Here is a 19,024-nt window from a genome sequence, read left to right as displayed (position 1 = left end):
GGCCAAATTTATCAAATCAAATTTTTTATCCTTAATACGACCTCAAAATTCAAAACACAAAGAAAGAACCCCTATTATAATTGAAAAACATTTCTAAAAATGTAAGTTTTTAAAAAAAAATCGCTGATTTGCGATTAGAAACAACTTTTTATGAAAAAAAAAAGAAAAACTCATAACTCTCGAAAATCACATCAAAATGCTTTGCAAATCGGACTAAAACATTTTGAGCATATAACCAACCTATAAAAATAATTTCAAAACCAAAATCCAAGCGGTTTAAAAGATATGATCAAATCTTTAAACCAACTAAGTTTTTGGCCTTCAAACCAATTTACTTATGGGTTGGCCTTAAAACCAAAGTGATAATTCTACAAAAGCATTTGATTAGATCCAATATGCTGCTGTAAAAAACTAGAGATGAAAAATAAAAGCAAATGGAGCTAAAAACTTGATTCAAGCCCCACAGTGGGCGCCAAAAATGTACACTCGAAAGTGTCCCACTCTAAACCCTTCTATCCAAATGATTCCATCAGTTCGAAATGCTTGAATGCCGGCTTAGAGCTCCCTATCCACAGAGTGCAAGAAAGTATATTTCAAGAATAAGAAGGCTCTCAGATAAGCCTTAGAGATACTCTTCTTGCTAGTAAACCATGCAATGGGAGGTTCCAAAGACAAGATGCAAGAATGCAAATGTCCCAAGGAGTTCTTCAAGAATGAAATGCAAGTATGTAAACTAAGCTAAGATGAGAATGCAAAATGGAGCTATTCTAAGCATGGATGAGAGTGTTACAATCCAAATATTAAGCTATGTGAGATATATTATTGCAAAATAGAAGTTAAACTAACATGCAACATGAATCTAAGCTAAAATGCTATGGTATGAGAGAATGTAGACAAGAAATAGAAGTTCTCCACAAAGCTCCAAAGAAACTTGTTAGAAAACCTGTAGCATAACAATATTCAAAATGAGGATTGATTGAGGGGGAAAGCTCTCTCCCTTTTAAAGATTTATGGACGGTAGAGATCAAGATGAAGATGGTGGATGATCAACGGTGGAATTCAAAAAGAGGAGTGATCCATGTGCACACACAAGTCAACCAATAGAATATAAGTTGACTTGTCATATAAGACAAAAGTCACAAAGCCTTTTCTTTTAATTGCAAAATAGAAAAAAGGACTTTATGTGTGCACTTTAAGTGGGTTAGAAGAATGGGGTGTTTTATTGAATTAAAAGGGGACATGTTCTTTTAATCAAATAATGAACTTAGGATAGCATAGTCAAACTATAGGTTATAATCAAATAAATTTTATTAGCAATTTGGCTTAGGTAAGTGATTAAATTAATTTAGCCAAAATGTTGAAAAGGGGGCTAATAGTCTAGATGACCATTTTTAGGTGATTACAATTATTACACCTAATAAGCCAACTAAGCCCTAGGTGCTATCAATAAATATAATTTGGGTCAAGATGTCTAGAATGAGTTAGGCTTACATAAGTATTTCTGAATGAGGTCAGATGATAGATGCATTCAGGATGGTGGAAGGCTTATGTGCAAAGTCACTCATCAACGCTTGTTTTTCATTAGAAATTGAGGTATTACATACCTATTAAATTCCATATTGTAGTATGTCCTATTTCTCAAGTTTACAACAACCATTGATTCCCTTGGGTAAATAAATTGAAGTGTATGTACATAGTTATTATGTTGTCAACATCCAATTTATGTGACAAAAGTCATACACAAACTATATTTGCACACAATATATATGTAGGGTGTGTTGTATATCATACTATAACAATAAGATGTTTTATAAACAATTCCACTAGTCACCATGCTCCATATTAATTATTATCATTGATGGATACTCTAGATGTATTCAACATCAAGTGACATATAGTAAACTTTATAAATTTAATAACTAATCATTATTAGTGTTGGTAAGAGACCTTCAATACATCCTTTGAGACATGTATTTTGCTAGAGTTATAGGAGGAATCATTTATGTAAGGTTTTCTATACTCATATACATATTGATTGCACGAATCAATTCAATATTTGTATTATATTGTTAGTCAAATATATGTGTTTAAAAATTATCTAATTCTAATCCCTATCCACTAAAATTTCTCTCCAATTTATTTAACATCATCCATGCATAAGATTGAGTTCAATACAAAATTTTATATGGAAAATCAATTAAACAAAATCTTATATATATATATATATATATATATATATATATATATATATATATATATATAAATTATCGAACACCTCTATTATTTAATCTCTAATATTGCAGGAAAACCCTAGTCAATAAATATATATTGATGTAATTACTTTAAATTTGCTTATGAGTCTATTGCGTTAAAATGATACAATTGCATTATCTTCTTACAGATCCCGACAATTCTAAGTATCCAACTCAAGAAATTACATGAATATAAAAATACTACTTAATTTACCGAGATACCTTCATAACAATCTTTACCCATTTTACAAGGTGAACACTAAGATATAAAAATGCTTTACATCTTAGAAACTTACTTGTTTATTATATTATTATTATTATTTTAAAGCTATGTGGTAAATAATAATTGATATATATATATATATATATATATATATATATATATTTTTAAATTTTTTTTTTTTTCATTCATGATGTTTTACATAGTAAAAGAAATATATATACATAGATACATATGTGTGTGTGTGTGTATGTGTGTGTGTGTGTGTGTGTGTGTGTATCTTTTACTACGTAAAACATCATGAATGAAATATATATATACCAATATCTGAAAGTTGCTTGGTATGCCTAGGTAGTGAATATAAAGTTTTTGATAGTTTTATAACATAACACCTTTTTTGTAAAGGCAATATCATAAGTCTGCCATGTGTCATATCCCAACTCCAAACACTCCTCCCTTCTCCCCAAACGCAGGCTCACTCCTTCCTAGGCATGGACTTAGGGAAAAAGTGACATTTTAAATCTTGCAAAGTTCCCTTTTACCTTTTTGCTAGTTCTCCTCCAATATGGGTGCCTAGGACAGCGCATTAACATTTTCTACTAGAGAACAAAGTTCTTTTGTGTGCCCCCATTTGAGATTGTGAAATACCTAGTGAATTTGGTATTGGGAGGACATCATATAGGTGTTCTATTCGAGCATATTGGATAATTTAATCTTTTTTTAGACATAATATCCAAATCGTGACTGTATTTTGCAAATTAGGATTAAGGAAGTCTGGGAAATGCTATCTTGTAATCTTAAACAACTTCAAAATCTTTATACAGGGCAATCATTGTTGCCATAGAAAGAATATGAACACTAAAGTATTTTGGACTTAAGTGCAAAGGTAAGAAGATCTAACAAGGTGATCATTGGGTTCCAACTTTCTTCATTAATTGTGTTAACTTGTTTGAAGAAAGTTTTTTTTTCCTATCTTGCTTTTTTACATTTATGATGGTTTATATCTTCTTGATGATAGAGTGAATGTGATTGTATACCTCTTTGAATAAGGTCTTGTCCATGTCAATTTAATGAATTATATCCAAAATGGGCTTGGTGAAACTAAGGAGATACTACATGATCATACCAAGAGTCAGCCAGGATCATTTGCTTAATTTTTGTTACTTACGCAATGAAAAATGTTGCTTTGCCTTCATGTGGACAAAGTTTGGGTAATGACTATGCTTAAAAGATCCTCGTCTCATTATAATTGTGTCAGAGACATAATTGGCCTCAACAACCTATCCAAAAATAAAATAATTAAATAATTAAAACTATTTTTTGAAAGAAGAATTAGAGTACACAATCAAATTATGATTTGAGTAATTTATTTTCAAAAATTTAGTTTTCAAGTAACTAAAGTGAAAAATTAACTATAAAATTTTATATTACACTTCACTTACCTTCAATAGTTCTAATTAAAATTTTGAAAATGATGTAAAAATGCCTCATGACATCGTTTTAGTTTTTAGATGAACATGGATCTCTGTAGCCTTTGCATACAACTATTTGATTCAATATTTTTAGCATAAAATTGAGAGAGTGGGATGCATAAGATGTTCAAAAGGTGCATTTATAGCTTTTCTCAATCAACAATCCAACAACTCTATAATTCTTTGTGTTATCCATCATGACGTGAACAATGTTATGGGTCTCACTTCTTATTGGCCATCCTTAACCCGCTCCACACAATCTAATGCACTTAAAAGCATTGCCCCTTAGGGGAAGCTATGACATTGGTTAATGACCAAGTTTTAAGATCTTTCCACCCATGGAAAATGATGAACACCCTTGTCTTGGCCATGAATCTATTATGGGCTTCAATTATTTTTCCACAAGCATGACCATTTTATCTAATAAAGTGCCACAAATCTCATCATTCAAGTCTTTTGTACCTTTTGGGAGCTTTATTAAAATTTCTCACTACTGTTCATCAATATGTTGATTGAATAACATTGACTACCAATCCATTTTTATAAATATATCTTGCTATGTGTTGATTGCCAATATCTAGACTCTCATTTTGATATGTAGTTTCTAGAGGTTATTTAGGTGTTTGGTTTGTTATGTGCTCTTCACATTCAAGAATCACAAAAAATTGATGGTTGCTAGTACAACATTAGGATTAGATGTAGTTCTGCACATTTTGTAAAGATTAGGTATTTATCAAATCTTTAGGTTGAATTGTTAAGGGAAGAAGCCAGGATAAGGGTCACACTTGCAGAATTCAAGGCATGATCCTTCCCAACATGGATGCAATGCAAAAACATATTGCACATGCAAAGACATTGATACATAATAACAATTTCTCCATAGCTGCTTGTATGATGAAACTTTCAGCAAAAGTGTAGATAGCCTTACATGACTCAAAAGTTTTGCAAGAGAATTGGGACAAGACTATGACCATCATTTTGAAGGTTCACAATGATTTCTTGTCACATTTTGGTAGTACCTTATAATTTTTTTTTGGCATTTGTGTCAAAAAGGGCGAATGTAAATGTGTATCATATGTAAGGAGAATTGTATATACAAAAGGGGAATACATGTATAGTATGAAAGATGTATATACCAAACAAAAAATATTTTTACAAAGATAATTTTGAAAAATTAAAAAAATAGAGTTAGAGGTTACCGAGCAGCAACATACAACAATCAAAACCAAGTTGAAGACCTAGATTATTGATAGGGAGAGTTTTGACTTGTATTGTGAGTATTCTTATTTTTGGTATAATAAGTGTTTTTGTCACTAATGCCAAAGGGGGAGATTGTTGACCTGATGGTCAAATCATTTGTCTATTAGTGACTTAGCACTTAGTCAATTGGTTACATTGCTACCGATCTTATCATACTGCCAGTAGTGTAATTCAAGTGTTTCAGTTGCTACCGAGCTAGTCAAACATATTTTAGTTCATGCTAAGCTTTACAGAATCTACCGAGCATCTAAGATAGAGTATAGTACTAACCAAGTTTTGTAGTGTCTACGAAGCTTGCAGTGTTAACGAAGTGAATGAACGTAGTGTTGACTAAGTCATTTAGTGTCAACTGAGTCTTATGAATTATTAATATTATGGCTTATTATCCTGTTAACCCAATTAGAAAAATCTATAAAAGAAAAGGAGAGGTGTCTACTACCTCCCCTCTTTTCTAAGGGATGAATTATCACATTAAAATCTCATCCCAAAATAGAAATCCCCTCTCCTACCATATTGATCCTTTCTTCAAGTTGCTTCCACACCTTGACTTTTTCCTGATTGTTGATTGGATAATATATAGTAAAGATATTATAGTGGACCTTAGATCTAATGCCTTTAACTAATCCATAGATTGAATACTAATGAAATTTTAGGGAAGAAATAGAAACATTCCTTGGGTCCCATAATATAGCAAGACAACCCAAGGCTCCTTTGTAAGGGAGTCCCTTACTTCTTGCCAACCTAAAGACTTCCTAAATGTGTTCATGTCTACTTTAGCTACTTTGGTTTCTTGAAGAAGAATAATATCAACTTTATCTAAATATTTATTTAAATTATTAAATAATAAATAATATATATTGGTTAGGGTTCACATAATGCTTAGTATCATGGTTAGAATTAGGATTTTGATTAGGTTTAGATTTTATAGTTAGGGATAGGGTTGTGTTCTATAATTTAGGATTACGATTATACTTATATTCATGGTTAGGATTAAGGTTTACATCATCATTATTGCAATCATTAAGGTTCCGATCAGAGTTTATTAGTGGATCAAAGTTTATGATTAAGAATATGGTTAGTTTTATGGTTAAAGTTGGGGTTTTTAATAGGGTGAGGATAATGGTTTAGGTTTATGTTATATTTAGAGTTATGATTGAGTTTATAGTTTGGGCTATGACCTTGTTTAAGACTAGGATTATGGTTAAGATTACATGATTATCTTCCTAATTTAACAAATTTCTAATTTTATTTTCTACCTATCATTTATGTATTCAAAACTATCTTGGCTAAATATAATTGGCTAGATAGTTTTCTAAATGACCTTATTAATTGTATAAATATTTACTAAAATTTCTTCCTAATTTACCTTATATAACTCTTTGACATACCCTTTGCACTCTAAGGTGTGATTACTAGTTTATTAATATTTAATCATCATTGCATGTTAATATTCTATTATCTTTTCCACTTTGTTTTAAACTGACAAATAACCTAACATCTCAAATAACTTCTGTACAACATCTAGATTGTACTATTTTTTATAATTATTATTAACTAGAAGTTGCATGTTTTCATATGTGCAACAATGAGCCAATAAGCTTTTTGATTTTAAAGAAACTGAAATGTTATATTTTATGTAAGATGAAGAAAAGATAGAGAATAACAGTTGATAAAAAATAGTCATAGTGATAAATAATATCTCGTACAACCATAAATTGAACAAAATAGAGTTTCTAATCTATGCAAACAATTCAAAGACCTTTTTGCAAGCTTTAAAGAACAATGAACGAAAGGAAAAAAAAGTAGGAAGATAACACAATTTGATTTTACTCATGAAATAGAAGCAATAGAGAAAACATGACAACAAAATAAATCCTAACATAATCTCAAATTTTTGGGAAAGAGATGAGAATACCTAATTAATCTAGCCCCTAAATAAACATAAACTATAGATTCACACATAGTATCCATTTGTAGAAGCAAACAAGGCACTATAAAACTAAGAAATGATACCTTTAATTTGAAATCCTAACTCATTGTTAGAAAACATGTTTCTCGCTCCCCATTTGATTGCAAAACTTGCAAAAATGAAAGCTTCTAACTCAAATAAAGACATATAATATCATTAAAAAAAATAACTAATTCCAAAAAAGAATTTCAATGAAAAAGCAGGGTAATTTGCAATTTTCATTTGCTGAAAAGAAAAATTATATGAGAAGAGAAGTGACAAATATCGAAAAAAGTCATTTCGAGAAGTAAAACTCCCACACAAAGTCTATTAACTTAAAAATATAAATATAAAATCTTCTAATACAATATTTTTTGTTTTTGTTTTTGTTTTTATAAATATAATAATAAGTAGATAATCACCATTTAGTAAACATGACAAATAATGTATACAATTAACATACATATTGTTGTTTAAATAAATAAAATATATTAGATAATGACATTTGTTTCTTTGATTTTTTTCAAAGTATCAATAAAATGTAATTTGATTTAAATTTAGAAATTTTTATTATAAAAATATAATGTTCATGAAATATAATTTAAAATTTTTGTTGCACATTATATTTTATAAAGGTGAAATATTTTTTGACTTGTATCATTAATATTTTCTACACATTGTCATAAGTAACAAGGATGAATTATTTTGATCAATAAATACTAAAAAATAAACTTGACAATTTAAAATTTAAAGAGATATATATATATATATATATATATATATATATATATATATATATATATATATATATATATATATATATATATATATATATATATATATATATATATATATATATATATATATATATATATATATATATATATATATATATATATATATACATATAAACTATAATAAAAATATGACAAAAAGAAAAATATTATAGTAATTAGTCCAAACATTTTTCTATAACTAATTTAATTTATAAATTGTAAACTACAATAATATTATAAACATACAATTGCTAAATTTAATATCAAGGTAATTGAAAATATATTCAATTTTATTAATTTAATAAATTTTATATGAAAATTTGCTTCTGGATTTGATTGTGTGTGTGCTTTTAACATCAACATCTCAGGAATATGATGAATATCGGATTTTCTAATGCAAAGGATGGCACCTTTTGTGTTTTAACTAACATTTATGCCCCCAACTCTAAATGTGGTGGGAAAGTGCTTTGGGATTCTTTTTCTAATCAAAGGAAGAATTTTGTTGATGAAAATTGGATTATAATGGGGGATTTCAATACACCTCTAAAAGAGAATGAGAAGAAGGGAGGCAACTAGACTAATTTGGATAGCACATTGGAGTTGATGGAGTTTATTGATAGTCATCTTTTGCATGACATGGACCTACATGGGGTGGATTATACTTGGACTAACAAAAGATTAGTGAAGGACCTGATCCAAGTAAGGTTGGATAGAGCCGTTATTAGTAATGATTGGTTTTTGAAGTATAAATGTCCCATCTCTACGCAAGTGAGAGTGTGCTTAGATCACTACCCCATTTTTCTCTTGGTTGATCCTATTACTAGTAAGAGGAACTATCCCTTCAAATTTGAGAAGATGTGGACTCTCCATCATAGATTAGAAGACCTTATTAAAGAATGGTGGGACACTCATGTGGAGGGAATAACCATGTTTAAAGTCGCTATAAACTTGAGAAATGTTAAAAATATATATCAAAAGATGGAATAAGGAGACCTTTGGGAACATGTCTAATAGCAAAAGGAGGGTTTTGGAGGAGTTAAAAGAGATTCAAGATAACATCTAGGTTGAGGGCTATGAGAATGTGTCTAGGAAGGAGATAGATTTGAAAATGATTTAAATGCGTGATATAATTACTAAGGAAGAGATGTATTGGAGACAATAGTCTAGAAAAGTTTTTTTGAGTGAGGGGGATCAAAATACTAAATATTTTCATATGACTACTTTGAAGCATAGAATGGTAAACAAGATTTCTAGGCTTAATGTTAATGGGGTTCCTACTGATGATGATGAAGCAATTAAAAGGGAAGCCATGGAATTTTTTAGTAACTTACTGGAGATGATCCCAATCTAGATAAGGACAAGCAAAAGGTGTTTTTGGATTGTATCTCAAATTGCATATCTGATGAACAAAATAAAAAACTTACTGCTATCCCCAACAATGAAAAAATTACAAGGGCAATTTTTTCCTTTCAAGGAGACAAAGCTCCTGAACTAGATGGATTCACTTTCCTCTTTTTTTCATAAGTATTGGCACCTCATTCAAGAGGATATCTTTAATGGTGTGAAAGAGTTCTTTTGGTCTAGGAAACTCCTGGAGGAATTGAATGGTACCTTTCTAGCTTTGATTCCCAAAAACCCTAGGGCTGATTGTTTGGATCATTTCAAACCAATTAGTCTTTGTAATTCTTTTTACAAGGTTATTTCTAAAGTTCTTACTCTTAGAATTTTATCTATTCTTCCTAATTTGATTTCTAGACAACATAATGGGTTTGTTCCTGGTAGGCAAATTTTGGATTATATAATTACAGTGCATGAAAATATCCATTCCCTTACTAAATCTAAGAAAGAGGGGTTCCTTCTTAAGCTTGATTTATCAAAAGCTTATGATAGGGTGGACTAGAAGTTTTAAAAATGTGGATTGGAAGGTTTTGGGTTTAATAAGATATTTTTGGAGATGTTTCTTTTGTTGGTTTCCTCTGCCACCTTCTCTATGCTAGTTAATGGTTCTCCAACTCCTTTCTTCTAGGCCTCTCATGGGTTAAGGCAAGGAGATCCACTCTCTCCTATCCTTTTCATTCTTATGGCTGAATGTTTAGGTATATATGTGGAAAAAATGGTTACTTTGTGGGAATTTGTTGGGCTCAAACCTTCCTCTAAGTATCTTACTAGCTTTCATCAACAATTTGTGGATGACTCGATTGTTATGGGAGAAGCTTCTATGAGAAATGTGAGACGCATTAAGAAAGCTCTTGAGGATTACGGGCAGGCTTCTGGTCAGATAATAAATTGGAATAAGAGTGTGATTTATTTTATCAATGTTAAAGAAAATAGACAAAATAAAATTAAAAGAATCATTGGTTGTGAGATTGGTACACTTTCGAGCTCATATCTTGGGTTACCTCTCTGTCTCAACCTTCTTGAGACTTGTTGGAGTTCCTTGATCAACAAAATCCACTCAAAATTAGCTAGTCGAAAAGGATCCCTCCTTAGCCAGGCTGGTAAGGTAATTGTTCTTAAACCCACGTTACAAAATTTTCCTTTGTATGCTTTGAGTGTTTTAAAGATTCTCAGGAGGTTTGCTTTAACAATTGGGAAAATTCGGAAATAATTCTTATGGATGGGTATGGAAAAGAAGAAAAGAATGGCTTTAATTGCTTGGGATAAAGTTTGCATGCCTATCAACAAAGGAGGTCTTGGTCTTAAAAGGGTAATAAATATGAATGATTCTCTTCTTGCTAAGCTTAATTGGCGATGACATCAAGAGGAGGGAGAATGGAGAGACATTTAGAATGATAAATATAATAGGGAGAATCTTGGGTTTAACCTCTTTCTTAGTAATGAGGTTTCCCAAGGGGGTTTTAAAATCTGGAAACATGTTCAGAAAAATAAGTAGATTATAAATAAAGGAGTTAGATGGAAGGCTGGAAATGGTAGGACTATTCATTTTTGGGATGATATTTGGATTCTTAATCATACCCTCAGTTTTGATCAAAGGTGGGATGGTTTTATCAATCAATGCAAGAACCTATTTGGAATCTTTGTTACTGATTATTAGGAAGAGGGAAAATGGGTTAACCTCAATAGAATGGATATCAATCTTAATGATCTCAAAAAAATCCTGAATGTTATCTCTTTTAATTCAAGAGGAGGATGCTTTAATATGGAAATATAATTCCAATGGGTTATTCTTTATTTCTTCTTTGTATACTAATGGTTTTGAGGAATATCAGGCACCTTGTGGGGCTAAAGCTTGGTATAACGGAATGACCCCTAAAGTTAAATTTTTTTGGACCATTTTTCAAGATAAAATTCTAACCATTGATAACTTGATGAAGAAAGGTATGAATTTTGTTAACAGGTTCTATCTTTACAAGGAAGTAGAAGAGTCGGTTAATCATCTGACTATTTATTGTTCTTATACTAGAAAGTTATGGGAAAGGATATGTGGTTTGCTAGATTTGGTTTGGGTCTCCCCCTTTATTATTCAAGAGTTATTTAAAGGATGTAAGTCTCCCACTTGTAATACATTGATTATGAAGCTTTGGGATTTCATCCTCCCTTTTCTTTGCTGGGGAGTGTGGAAGGAAAGAAATGATAGGGTGTTTAGGGGTAAGGAGACTAACTCTATCTAGTTGTTCTATAAGATTAAGTATTTGGTGATTGATAATATTAGGATTGTTGGGAAAGGGCATCAAACTCAGAGTAACTGGGAAGAAAAAGTGATTCAGAAATGGAATTTGGAAGGGTTAAGTGTTTCTCAAAATGGGGATAACCTTAGTAATTTGGTTGGGTGAGTGATGCAAAGCATCTTAAAAATCAACCAATTAGTGGGATACATGATGATCTCTTCAAAATCCATTAAATAAACTCCATAATTAGAGGCATCTTATAAGGTAAAACAAAGCATTTTCCAACACAAAAATATCAACTTTTTCTCCATTCTCATATCCTGATTTCTATATTTGATTCCATTGTTCATAACTTTTAATTCTTAATGTTTCTTTCCAAACCATTTGGAGTAATTGTTAAAAATTAGGAATAATTAAACATATCCAAAGATGATCCAAAAAGAATAAATCCATTGCAATTTATATTTTTTGTACTTAGACCCATTTTCTCTTTCATAAATCAGAAATAAAACTGGTAACCCTTCCTAGGGCATCAAATAACTTTCTCAAAATGAATCCAAATAACCCCAAACCAATTCCAAATTATCCATTTGTGAGTCTAGTTTCCAAATATATAAGCCATTAGTTAATCTAATACATAAATCATTGTACAAGCACAAATCTTTGCCCGAAACACCACTGAAGACATTTAAAAAACAAATTTCAGTCAAATATTCATAACTTTCACAAATCTTCATAAACATGTCTCAAAAAAATTGAAAAGGAAGGTAATTCACATATATTTCCAATCAATACATTTAGACTTCTTGAACCGTCCATATTTTTTCATACCAAATGCTGCAACATGACTGTTTGCAAGAATTCTCAAATCTGAAAATAGTAATTTTCACCAAAATGATCATAACCTCCTCAAAACTAAATGAAATTACTCCAAACCAAAGAGAGAAGAAATATAAATCATACCACTATCCAAATATATAAATTATATAGGGTTTCCAGGCTGTACATGGCTGTACAAGGCTTGGAACCAACACAAATCCAAAAAAACCAATCAAAATAGCAATAGTTGAAGACACCAAAATTCTCAAAATGATTCTTTCTTCTCCTTATTCTCCTTATATTGATTTAGAATGACCATTAAAAATATTTTATAGTACTTTTGATAGTCGATAACTTCCCAACCAACTTTTGAACCAACTTGTTACATTCTTTAACCCTTTTTGCACTCTTTGCAAAGTTTTAAAGTTGTAACATTTAAGCAACTTTTACATTTTAGAAATTTTGACCTCACAACTTTGTTCCAACCTTAAAAATATGTCATGATGGAATATTAATCACTATTTACACTATTTTTTATCCTTCCTTGGGTTTACAAACATATTTTGACCTCTTGACCAATTCATGACCTTATTAGGACAACTAGGGCAAATTGACAACTTTTACAATTCATGGCAAAATGGCTTCATAGCCTTTAAATCTTGACTCAAATAAAACATAAATGACTCAAATGGATTTAAATATCTCAAATAAGGAATCTTAGCTTTCTCATGTTCTTGTACTTTATGTGCTCCTGCACCAGTGGGATTGCCCTCCTCAGGGCTGGTGTAAGATTAATTTTGATGGGGTCTTGAAGGGCAAACCAGGGATGATGGGTTGTGGTGTTATCATCAGAAACATGAATGGGGATAGTTTGGGTGTGATGGTCATCCCTATTGGGGAACAAACAAATCATGTGGTAGAAGCCAATGCTGCTCTTTATGGTCTTAGTTATGCCAAGAGTATCAATTTGGACAAGATTTGGCTAGAGGAAGACTCCCTCAATATTATTAATTGTCTCAATAAAGTTAACAATCCTTCTTGGACAATCTTATTTGTAAGGCCATTTGTTTAATTAATTCATTTAAGACTTGTGTATTCACTCATAACTATAAAAAATGAACCATGTTGCTGATTGGGCTATGAATGCGGCTTGCAAAAGTGACGAGAAGCTAATTTGGAATCAAGATGATAATATCCCTTTCGAGGGATTATCCTTGATTCAGTATGATAAGGTGAGAAGTAGGCAAAAAATTTTTATTAATGATGAATAAGGCAATAAGTATTAATTATTACTTGGGCAGATTTGGGGTGTTGCGGATTATGATTTGATTAGCAGAGACTTTTCATTCATTGCCACATAGATTGGGGCCATATTTATTTATCAATTTCCTTTGCTTTGATATCGTGGGCTTTTCTTTCTGAATGTATACCCTGAGATGGTGAGAATCTGCAACAGATTGAAGAAGATGGGAGGAAGAAGAAAGAGGGTCGAACTAGCTAGCTGTAAGGACTGGAAAAAGAAGAAGGAGATTTTGGAAATTCTAGAACATGGGAAGTTTATGGGTTTTATGGGGAAGCTTAAAGGCAACAACCCTTCTATTACTCATCAATTCATTAAAACCTAGAAGGATGGGAGCATTTTGGTGGGTAATCAGAGAATGGAGGTTACTGAGGACATCATTGTGGGAGCTACGTGCCTTGACATAAAGGGGATCAACTTCTATAGAGACATGAAGCTTTTAGATCAGGTTGTGGAGGAATTTGCAAAAATGACAAAGGAATGGAATAGATTGGTTAAAATTGGTAATTTTTATTTTAGCCCTAGTTCTATATCTCACCCCTAGAGGTTTGTCATGTTCGTTGTTATTGAATACTTAACTTTGGATGACCACTTTACTAAGTTATTTGTGTACCATTTAAAGCATAGGGTTAGGCTTAATCTTCCCTTCTACCTTAGGCAATCATTGGGTAATACAATATTAGCTATTTAGAATGATCCTAAGGGTGACCATGCTTGTCACAAGGGTTTAATGGTGTTGGTTATTGTAAGAATCTGCCTTAGGGCAAAATTCACCCAGGAACTAAGAATTTAAACAAAAGCACAACTGTAGACCAGAAAGAGAGAGTATGATCAGAATGATGATATATTCATTCAATATGCGTTGAGAGTACACTAGGAGTACATGTATATAAAGGCCTCTGAGATACATCTAGAATGCCTCAGAATTAGCTACATGATAAGTCATACAACTAGGCACATGTCCACCAGATATGAGTTATCCTCCATTAAGCACGGAAGTAAGTGTGTCGATGAGAGGATAAGCCTACAAGGGTGTAACATGCAAATCAGTGTTGTGGACAACATGTGCTAAAAAGGCAGTGTGAATAACTATGATGTCTACATAACAACTCAGTGAATGATGCAGACTCCAGTGTTGTAGATACCATGTGTTGAAATAGAGTTCTGTACTTCTATGTTCTCAACATGATAATTCAAAAAGGTGCGCAAACTCCTAAGTGTCTCACAAAATAAAATATTAAAATAATGCATTAACCTAAGTAAACTTAAGTAAGTGTAAATAGTAAATACGTATTTACACCAACAGTTATGAACCTCCTTAAATAAAAAAAAGTAGATAGACCCCGTTATTGTAAGAAACTATAGAATGTGAGACAGAGGGGAGTAAATAGGATGAGGGCTTTGATGAAGACATGGAGGATGAGGTTGCGAAGATTGAGGCTAAGAAGAGGGAAAAGATTGAGCTTGGAAGCTTGTTTCAGAAGAAAAGGAAGATTAAGGATATTGATTTTGAATTGGATACAAATACTAAAGAGGAGCTGGAAGAGGGGAATGAGAAAAGTGGTATTACTGGTAAGGTCTCTAAAAACAAGGGGAATAATATGGCACAATTCCAAGCATAACTTTTGATGATGAAACTCTACTTAAGAGGATGGAGCGAAAAGGGAAAAATGCACTTCATCAAGGGAAGGTGGATGCAAAAGGGCTTGAGGAGACTAATTATGAAAGAGATAATGTAGACAAGGATGATGATGACCTTACTCATAAAAAGGTCAATTATGACCAAGGTTTTTTGAAAGGGATCTTTGACAATCTGAGGCTTATGAAGAAGGACATTAGTAGTTTGCAACAACATATGCATGACATTTTAAGAGAATTTGATCAGCCCAGCAAAACTATTAGAGGGGAGAGAACTCTGGAACAACATATTGATAAATTTTTTGAGGTGATTGGTAATGCCGAAGAGGTTAAGAATCTTATGAAATGTGTTCCATCCCTTGAAGCCAAGAACCTATCTATAGATCAATTGATTAAAGATTCCATAAAAAGTTGGATGATCTAGACAACAGATTGGTTAATATGGAGAAGACGGTTAAGAAACTAGCAAATCAGAATTGTTCTATTTTGAAGACTGTGGCAGATAGCACTAACACTCTCTTGAATAAATTTGAACAAGAGAAAGGTCAAGGTTCCAAGGAAGTGAAAGATGACCAAGGACCTAGCAAGTGCACCAGGGCCAACTCGAAAAAGACAAAGGGTATTGAAGCCAAAGAAATGGATGATCTAAAGGCCTCTGCAAAAAACATGAATATCCTTGCAGACTAGGCAACAAATGTAGTAAAGACCCTGTAGTTGGTTTTGTGTTATCTTTTTGCTTTCTTTTTGTTGTCTTTTCCAACTCATTGTTTTTAGTTACTTGTTTTAGCTTATTCTACTTTTGGTGTTGATGCACAGTTCTTCTGGGTTTCTCAGCTTTTATTTTCTTGGTACTATGTAAAAGGTTTCAGGTCCTTTAAAACCCGTTTTTACTTAATAAAAAACATTTCAGATCACACTCTAGGCCCCATCATCACAATGAGAGAATGTAAGAATGATGGATTGTAGAGTATGATCTAAAATGATGATGCTAAAAACCACACACATAATCGAATCCACAAGCAAATTTTCATATGACAAATGGATTGTGGAAATCTAGTAATGCTAATAAATTTTGTTGGATCAAATTAAATGTATATTGTGATTGTTTCCAAAGATTCATAAAAAGTCTTTTGATTTATTTAAACTGGTCTTTTAAGTTTTTGAAAGTGTCTAATGTATTTTACAATGAACTAGTTGTATATATTAAAAAAAAAATAGAAATATATCATTTAAATAATACAAGTTTTATAATAATTTTTTAGATATTATAAATCTAAAAACTTTATAAAAAATTAAAGTAAATTTTATTAAAAAAATTGTTCACAAGTAATGTCATCCATAAAAGATTAATATAAAAACTATATTTTAAACCAACTTCTTATTGCATAATGACATATATTAGTGTATTTAATTAAAATATATACAAACAATTACTTTAAGACTTAAGGTTATTGAATAATCTAGTAACTAATAGTAAATATATTTGGATTTATGTTTGATGATTGTATACAATATCATCTCCAAATATTATAATTTCAAAATTGCATTCCAATTAGAATGACAAATGCATTGATATTAAATTAATGTTTAATAATTGGACATGTCAACAAAATAAATATCACTTCAAATATTTGAAACAATGCATTGACACCCAACATTACATAATGAATAAGGATACCTTCATTTAATAACGACGGGCGCGAATGACTTTGTTAGAATTTCTAGCAGCAAGGAATCAATGGTTGAGGATAATGATGGTGATCCAGATGGCTTGCTAGTTTGGGGCCCTATTTTTTGCTGGTAGTGTGGCTGTATGGGATTTTGGCCCATCTCTCTATTCTGGAGCCACAATTTGGTTTATTTCTTTAGTATAGGGGATCCCTATTGATGTTGGTTGGGGGCTTTTGATCTCTTCCCCTTTGCTTTGTGGGTGACATTTTTGGGTGTAGTTCATGCCCTTGTTCAGTAGATTTGGCTTGGCTTTGGGAGCACTTCTATAGGTGTTTCTAGTAAGCTAAAGTTTTTTTCTGGGTTGTGGTTCTTTTCTGCCTTGCCTCTTTCTAGGTTTGTGGGTCTTTCCCCTTTCTATGAGTCCTCTGTTGGTGAGAATTCTTGGGTTCAGATATGGATATTGGGTTTCTTGAGTTCCTCATTTTTTGTGTGTGAGGGTTTGTCCTTTTCTCTCAGATGTTATTTGGCCTCTAGGTGCTTTTGGGTTTTCCAACTGAAGACTATGGAGGACTTGTGTGGTGATTTCCTTGTGGTAAAGCTTTCATTGTCTTGCTAGTTCTTTTCCTTCTCCTCTACTCATGTGTTGTTTTATGTCTTCCTTGCTCAATTTGGTGGGTTTGAGGAGGCTCTGATCTTCTCCCTTCTCCTTGGTGCCTTTATTTTTTAGAGGTGGGTTTTTGATATAGAACTTGTTTCCCCCTTCTCTTCCTTTTTCTTTTTGAAGGTTTTCCTTGGCTCGTTTTCTTCCTGCTAGGCTCCTATTAAGGGAGAGCCTTTCTCTCTTGAGGTGAGATCTCACCTAGTTTCTTTGTGGCGATTGGGTTCTTCTCTCCATTGTTCTCTTCTTTCTGGTTTCGTTTTAAGGTGGAGGTACATCCTTTGGAGGTGGATTGCTAATGGTAAGAAGATTCATGTGTCTATGGATGCACCTCCTTATACATATGTTCTCTCTCTCTCTCTCTCTCTCTCTCACACACACACACACACACACACACACACACACACACACACACACACACACACACACACACACACACACACACACACACACACACACACACACACACACACACACACACATTCGGAGTGACTTCCTTCTCTTTCAAATTGTTGGATTCTTTAGGATTCCTTGTTGTTGATCTCTATCTTATCCATTCAATTTTGGAGGTTTCCAGTGGCCTTTTGGTGTAGATGAAGTTTTTATTTCTTCTATTGATTTGCCTCATTGTTCCTCTTCCTTGCCCCTCCTTTCCCTGAGGCAAGGGGTTTTCTTTGGTGTCTGGTTTGGGGTTCCCGCCTAAACCTCTTTCTTATTCAAAAATGTAATATCTTAGTTGTTAGACCCCGTGTCCTACTGGTTGTGGCATTTAAAAGTCATTTGAATTCACCTCTTGTGAATTCCTTTCTACCCATCTTTCAAGATTGATGTTATTTCTATGATTTTGGTGGTTTGTTGGTTGTACGAGTTTGAGACCTTTCCCATTTTACTTAATCAAAACAAAATAAATATCACAAACCCAAATAATACTTTTCAAAATTTTGCTAAACATTATAATTGCAAAAAAATCACATTCTAATTATATAATAACATTTTCTTCAAAGTTGCACACCATAAAATAACAACATCAATTCTATTCAAAGATGAAAAATAATCCAACAAAGACTTTGACCAATGAATCAATGACTACATATTGATCACACATGATAGATATTTATATATTTTAAAATTAATATTAATTAGTTCAATCATTAAAAGATTTTCAAAGAGATCCAAACTTTTAATAAGTTAACAATTATAAAATTCATCACATCTAAAGGTGCCTATCAACTATCCCTTGCACCTCCTATGACCAAGTGCTAGTTTAATCTATAAATTGTAAAATAGTTAAAACAATATTATTAAAAGATAATTGCTAAAATTAATATCAAGACAACTAAAAATAGTAATCATTAAAGTATAAACAATATAAAATATATTC

This window comes from Cupressus sempervirens, chromosome 8 (assembly GCF_028749045.1).
Source record: "Cupressus sempervirens isolate cs-2001-9-10 chromosome 8, ASM2874904v1, whole genome shotgun sequence".
NCBI classification, from domain to species: domain Eukaryota; kingdom Viridiplantae; phylum Streptophyta; class Pinopsida; order Cupressales; family Cupressaceae; genus Cupressus; species Cupressus sempervirens.
Note: the sequence above shows the minus strand (reverse complement) of the source record.